The sequence below is a fragment of the Arvicola amphibius genome, chromosome 8, assembly GCF_903992535.2.
Source record: "Arvicola amphibius chromosome 8, mArvAmp1.2, whole genome shotgun sequence".
Lineage (NCBI taxonomy): Eukaryota > Metazoa > Chordata > Mammalia > Rodentia > Cricetidae > Arvicola > Arvicola amphibius.
In genome coordinates this window covers 54,250,719-54,257,500 of record NC_052054.1, presented here as the reverse complement: position 1 = coordinate 54,257,500, position 6,782 = coordinate 54,250,719, and positions in this window count along the sequence as shown.

Sequence of the window (6,782 nt, the reverse complement as noted above, 5' to 3'; positions counted from 1 at the left end):
TCTTTAAAGTAGGATCGTCATCAGTAAGGTCCTGCTTTCCAACTTCAACTCACGGGCGAGGAAAGTTGGGAATTCAGATAACTGAGAAGGGAGTCCATGCTTCCTTTAAGGACAGAACAAAGGAGGAAGAGTGTAGCGGGCATGGTCGGCTGGCAATGGGAAATAACCAAACTAGCCTTATATGAAATATTCAGCTTTAATAAAAGGAGAAAATGGGAGAAACTTACAGAGCCAGAGTTCCAGCGAAGAGCAGGGAACCAAGAGAGCAAAAAAACCAAAACACGGATCTTTTAAAGGTATTTTGTTTTTTTGTTTTTTTTTTTTTTTTGGTTTTTTTTTTTTTTGGTTTTTCGAGACAGGGTTTCTCTGTGGCTTTGGAGCCTGTCCTGTGCCCCGAGGGGTCACGCCCCTCAGACAAGGGATTGGTCAGCTACCCCATCAGAAGAGGTGTGGGGGAGGGGCAAAGATGAGCCTGGATTTGGAAATGCTGAGGTTAGGTTTTCTGTGGAACAAGGAGCACGGATGTCCTTTAGAACAGTTGCTATTCCAGCTTAAGGATGGGGTTGGCCAAGCAGTCCTCGGGCTCATACGTGCTCCCACGATACTCCCCCGCCCACGCCTGCAGATCCACTTGATGTAGCCAGAAAATATAGAGCCCTCTCTATGCTTGTTAGGTCAGAGAGGAAGGGACAGTTAGCCGGGTTTTCTTGGGCTGGGGGGACAAACATCTGCCTGGCACTGGCCACTGCAGGCATCTGCCTCTGTCCTGGAGGTTCAGTCTTGGGACGGGGCGGGGGGGGGGTGTCACCACCAGTAAGAACCCAAAACTAAGGGTTCCCACCCTTGGTCTTCTTGCTATAGCTCCTGTACATTGTCTACCACACCAGGCAGGGGTAAGAACACACTAGAAATCTCCAATCAAGTGTGACATGTGGACAAATAGTATCAAAATCCCCAGGAAAATCTCTAGTGCTCAGACAAGCTGTGCTAGGGAGGCTTCCTCTTGGGCTTAGCCATATGAAACCGAACAGCCCGCGTCTGATCACCCATGCCACCCACCCAGTGTGAGAGGAGTCCCGTGTTACAAGTGACACTTTTTCAAAGCTGTGTCTGTTTGACACCTCCTGCTCATCATCAAATTAGAGATGCCCTCTGTTGGGGACTATGGACCTCCCCCAGACCCTGAATTTCCTGTGACCCCCTGCCTGCCGGAGTATGTTTTCCTATGCTTGCAGCTGCTCTGAGCAACTTGTTTTGCAGCTGCTCTGAGCACGAGACCCTCGGGAGTTCCTGATGGCAGGGGAGTGGTTTCTGGTGGGTTTGCAGCTAAGAGTTAGGGCATTAGTTAGGCCATTAGTCAAGGAGACCCTATATAAGCTGCCCTGGAACACAATAAAGGGGCATTCTTGGTCAAGAGTGACCCATGTCTGTCTGTCTGTCTGTCTCTCTCTCTCTCTCTCTCTCTCTCTCTCTCTCTCTCTCTCTCTCTCTCTCTCTCTGTGTGTGTGTGTGTGTGTGTGTGTGTGTGTGGGTGTGTGTGTGTGTGTGTGTGTGTGTGTGTGTGTGTGTGTGTGTTTCGGTCTCCAGGCTCTTGCGCGACTCACGAACCTTACCATAGTGCAGGCACCACACTGCAGTCCTCGACTTAACTGGCTACTGTTAACGGCGGCTTTGGCACAGAATTCAGTAATGCAGGACTTTTGTTCTGACCCAGGCACTGTCACCGGTGCTTCAGCACGACATTTAAATCAGGGGAGCTCAGACTCAGGCAATGGAGGCTCTCAAAGGACGTTACCCAACTGGACCACAGAATTAGAGGATAGAAACTCTGGTCAAAGGAGTGAACATTCGATTCCTAATTTCCACGTGCCTAGAACTCTTACCGAGTCTCACCTCCCAGTTGGTATGCTAAGCTTCTTGGGATGGATGCTGACCACTGGGAAAGGGTCTCATCTTCCACTAACAGAGAGAGGTTGGACATTGGAGCGTGAACTCCGGGGTGATAGTCTAGTGCGGTCAGTGCACCCCCTCCTTTGGGGGTTTCATCAGTCTTACAGACTCCACTGTGAACTGCACTGTGGAGGAGGTGGGAGTGTTGAAGGAGGAAAGAGAAATGAGGCTCTGATTAAAGGGATTTGAGGGCGTGAAGGCCCCCTTCTCTGCTGTGGGAGGAGCTAGAATCTCTGTGGATCCAGGGCTATCGGGGTGAGTGCCGGAGGGATAAAACAAGCCTAAATGGCGGGGGGGGGGGGGGGGGGGGGGGGGGGGGGGGGGGGGGGCGGGAGGTGCATGCCTTTAATCCCAGTATTTGGGAGGCAGAGGCAGGCTAATCTCTGAGCTCAAGGCCAGCCTGGTTTACAAAAGCTAGTTCCAGGATATGTTCCAAAGCTACAGAGAAACCCTGTCCAAAAAAAAAAAAAAAAACAGGCCTAAATGTCCAGGAGATGTAGGTATTTCCCCAGTAGCGAGGCCGTAGGAGGCACGGTTACCAGATATTTCCAAGGACATGGATGAAAACAGGTAAGCGCTGTCATTGGCTGGCTTGTGCTCTTCTCATGTGCAGAGGCCCTAACTGGCAGCATGACTGCATTCGGAGACACAGTGAAGTAAGGGAAAGCGAGGTCATAGTGGTGAGAGCCCAGACCAGTCAAACGGGTGCCTTTGAGATAAGTGAAGGAAGGCTGGAGACGTGGGTCAGCAGTTAGAAGCAATGTTTACTCTCGCAGAGGACCCGGGTTCAATTCCGGGCACCCGTGTGGTGGCTCACGGCCATTCATTCATAAGTTCCAGGGTTCTAAAGTTCTCTTCTGACTTTCTTAGGGAGCAGACATGCATGTTGTGTGCATACATACATGCAGGCAAAACATCTGTACGGGGCTGGAGAGATGACTCAGTGGTTAAGAGCACTGACTGCTCTTCCAGAGGACCTGGGTTCAATTCCCAGCACTCACATGGCAGCTCACAACTGTCTGAAGATCCATTTCCAGGTGGGATCTGACACTTCACACCAATGCACATAAAATAAAAGTAAAAAAGCAAACAAACAAACAAAACATCTGTACACATAAAAAAAACCAATAGTTGTCTTTCAAAGAAGAAGAGAAAGAGACACTAGGAACGCAGAGGCCACATGAGTACCCAGGACAGACACAAGAAAGAGACAATTAGGGACACAACACAGAGCAGAGGTCACGTGAGCACCCAGATTGAGAAAGAGACACTAGGGATGCACCACTGAGCAGAGGCCACATGAGTGGCCAGACACAACGTTGGCAAGCTGGCCCTGGAAAACTCCAATTCACACTATGGGTAGTCTGTCTTTCTTTCTTTCTACGCCATGAGACAGACGAGCACTGTTTCTAGGCTTCCTGTGAGTATATCCTCAGACTATCACAATGTGCCACGTTTCTAGGCTTCCTGTGAGTATATCCTCAGACTATCACAATGTGCCACGTTTCTAGGCTTCCTGTGAGTATATCCTCAGACTATCACAATGTGCCACGTGAACTTGGCTTGTGTCTTGGTTGTTGCCTGTCTCCCTTCTCCAGCCCAGGCTGCCTCGAACTCACAGCAGCTCTGCTTAGCCTGCTAAGTGCTGACCTCGCAGACTCTACACCCAGATTGTTTTATGTATGGCGTGTTGTGTTCCCTGGCACTCTCCCTAACCCCTTGAGTCCACTCACTCCATCTCCTCGACCCTCCACAGTCCTGGGGGTGGGAGCTTCCTCACTGTCCTAGGCAGCTGGGTATGTCGTGAGGGCAGCTACTGCAAACCCAGATTTACAGCACATTGGTGGCAGTGGGGCTTCCCCCAAGTGCCCTACTCAGCAGGTATCAGCCTGAAGAACACCCGTGTCTTCCTCAACACCAGCAGGGCTTCTTCCATTGTGACTTTCTGCTCTGCAGTGCCATTGTAGTTCAAGGGGTCAGAGGCCAAGCTGCTACCCGGAGGACCTTTTACGCTGTTTCTACAGTTAGTGTTCGCTGAGTGAGACCCATGGTGTCACATGGCGTCATCTAGACCGAATCCAATGTCCAGCTTCCTTCATGGCTGGGAGGCTTAGGCCTGTCACAGTGCCTAAGCCTATCTTAGACATCACAACTGACTAGCTGAGCCGTGTTGCTCACGCCACCTATGAGCCAGACTTAGGGATGCCCAGCTATCTGACTGAACATTGTTTTGGTGTTTCTGAGAGAGTTCATGAGTAGGCCTGACATTTAAATCAGTAGAATGGAGAGAGCAGATTGCCTTCTTCATGCGGCGGACCTCAATTAATCTAAGACCTTATATACAAAAATGCTGTCCCTCCACCTAGCCCCAGGGACCCCCACCTGGCGGCCTGCCTCACTGAGACACTGATTAGATTCTCATAGCCTCCGACTCCCTGAAGTATCTCCTCCCTCCTCCTCTTCTTCCTCTTCTTGAGACTTTATCTGTATTTTATGTGCATGAGCGTAGTGCCTGCACACATGCAAGTGCACCACAATCATGCCATGCTTGCAGAGGTCAAAGGAGGGCATCAGATCCTTGGAACTGGAGCTGTGGGTGGTTGTGACCTGCCTTGTGTGCTTGGGACTGAACTCAGTTCCTCTGCAAGAGCAGCAGGTGCTCTCAGCTGATGAGCCATCTGATATGTTCAGACATGCTCTCTCTACGCAGCTCTAGTTGTCCTGGAGCTTGCTTGCGATGTTTATTAGGCTTGCCCCAAACTCAGAGATCCACCTGCCTTTGCCTCCAGAACGCTGGTATAGAATGGAGCAGCAGGGCTGCATCCCGCCACCCAGCTAGCTTTATACCTGAAATAATTACACAGAAACTGTATTCATTTAAACACTGCTTGGCCCATTAGTTTCAGCCTCTTATTGGCTAATTCTCACATCTCGACTAACCCATATTTAGTAATCTGTGTAGCACCATGAGGTGGTGGCTTACCAGGAGAGATCTTAACCTGTGTCCCACTCAGAGAGGAGAGGCATGGCGATTGCCTATGGCGACTGCTTGAAGCGTCTGCCTGACTCTACTTTCTTTCTCCCATAATTCTGTTCTGTCTACTCCACCTACCTATGTTTTGACCTATCAGGCCAAGCAGTTTTCTTTATTAATTAACCAATGAAACAACAGATATACAGATGACCCTCCTCCATCACTCTGGGATTAAAGATATGGACAATCATACGCATTCTATATCACATTTCAAATATTTATTAAATCTTCTATGTTCCACTCAAGTAAGAACTTTTTAGGAAATGTTTGCTTAAAACTTATTAAATCAGTATCTTTTAAAACATAACTTCTTGTTGAGCCCAGGCTAGTCTTGAACTCCTGGACTCAACCACCCTTTCACCTTTTGAGTATCAGGGGCTATAGACATGCATCTCCATACTCAGCAAAGATAAATAGATTTTTAAATAAAACCTAGTCACACTTATACATTCACATGGCATATTTAGTGTTAAAAATATAAATATAAGGGGTATAGGCCCTAGCAGGCTGGCAAAGCTGCAGGGAGTGGCCCACACCCACAAACATGTGGACAGGACCAACAGGAGGCAGACGTTACCACCAGAAAAAAAAAGGACGTGAAGTTAGGAGAAGTGGGAGGGATGATCTGACAGGAATGGGGCAGAGGAGTGACTATGGCCAAAATACACTGCATGTGTGAAATCCTCAAGTAAAGGTATATCTGTAAATAAATATATTAAGTAAAAATGGATTAGTTTCCTCTCGGAAAGAGCATACTTCTGATGATAAGCATACAGTCTGGGACAGGGATGAGGGGAGTTTACAGGCAGAACACTTGTCTCTCATTTCAGACTGCAATCCATGGAGATCAACAGGGCTTTATGGTGAAGCTGCTCCCTTCTTAGGCGCTACCGTCCTTCCTTCCTAGGCGTAGGAATGATTGCCTGGAAGGGACATTCTCACTGTGTCCCAGAGATCTGCGCTGCAGTAAGAACTTTGTGGCTTATGATAGGTCAGCAGTGTAGGGAAAATTCATTGAGGCTTTTATTTTTTTTTACTTTACATGCAGAGTGTTTTGCCTGCACATGTGTCTGTGTGCACCACGCGCATGCCTGGTCTCTGAGATCAGAACAGGGGGGCATTGAATTCCCTAGAGCTGGAGTTATAGATAGATGTGAGCTGCCGTGTGGGTGCTGGGAACCAAACCCAGGTCCTCAGCCAGGGTGGCAAGTGCTCTTAAGCAAAACGTGTAAGGGGTGACGGAGAGTAACACCGGTGGAGAGAGGCATGGCCCACGGGTGCTCAGCAGTGACGAGAGGGGGCCTCTTGGCCATGAGTTGGTCATGGTTTTACTTGGCACAACGGCAGAAGCACAGGAAGCATGCTGGGCACCAGAAGAGCAGAGACCAGACAAGCTGACATCCTGTGCAAGGTGGGGCCATACTGCATGGCAAAGCACTATTCTGCCGTACAGAAAAAAAAAAAAAACCCTCCATTTTCTGAACCTATGAATAGCTTCAGTTTACATAAAAACACAACCTATCCCTTAGCCTGTTTGCTGTTCCACAACAAGCCACTTGGAACAGTACTTTAGAAAGAAAATTTAGCTTCCAGGTTTGAAGCCTGAAGACATGAGATTGAGTAGTCTGGTCAGTCCGAACCTCTGGTGCAGGCTCCCTTGGCGGCATTATCTTGGGGCAGCTGACATCCTGATAGGACCACGGGCAAGAGGAAGAGATCACGTGCAAAGACAGGAAGCCAGAGCTAATCAGAGGGCCAAGCTGTTGATTTTCACAACTTGCTCTCTTGGGAATTGCCT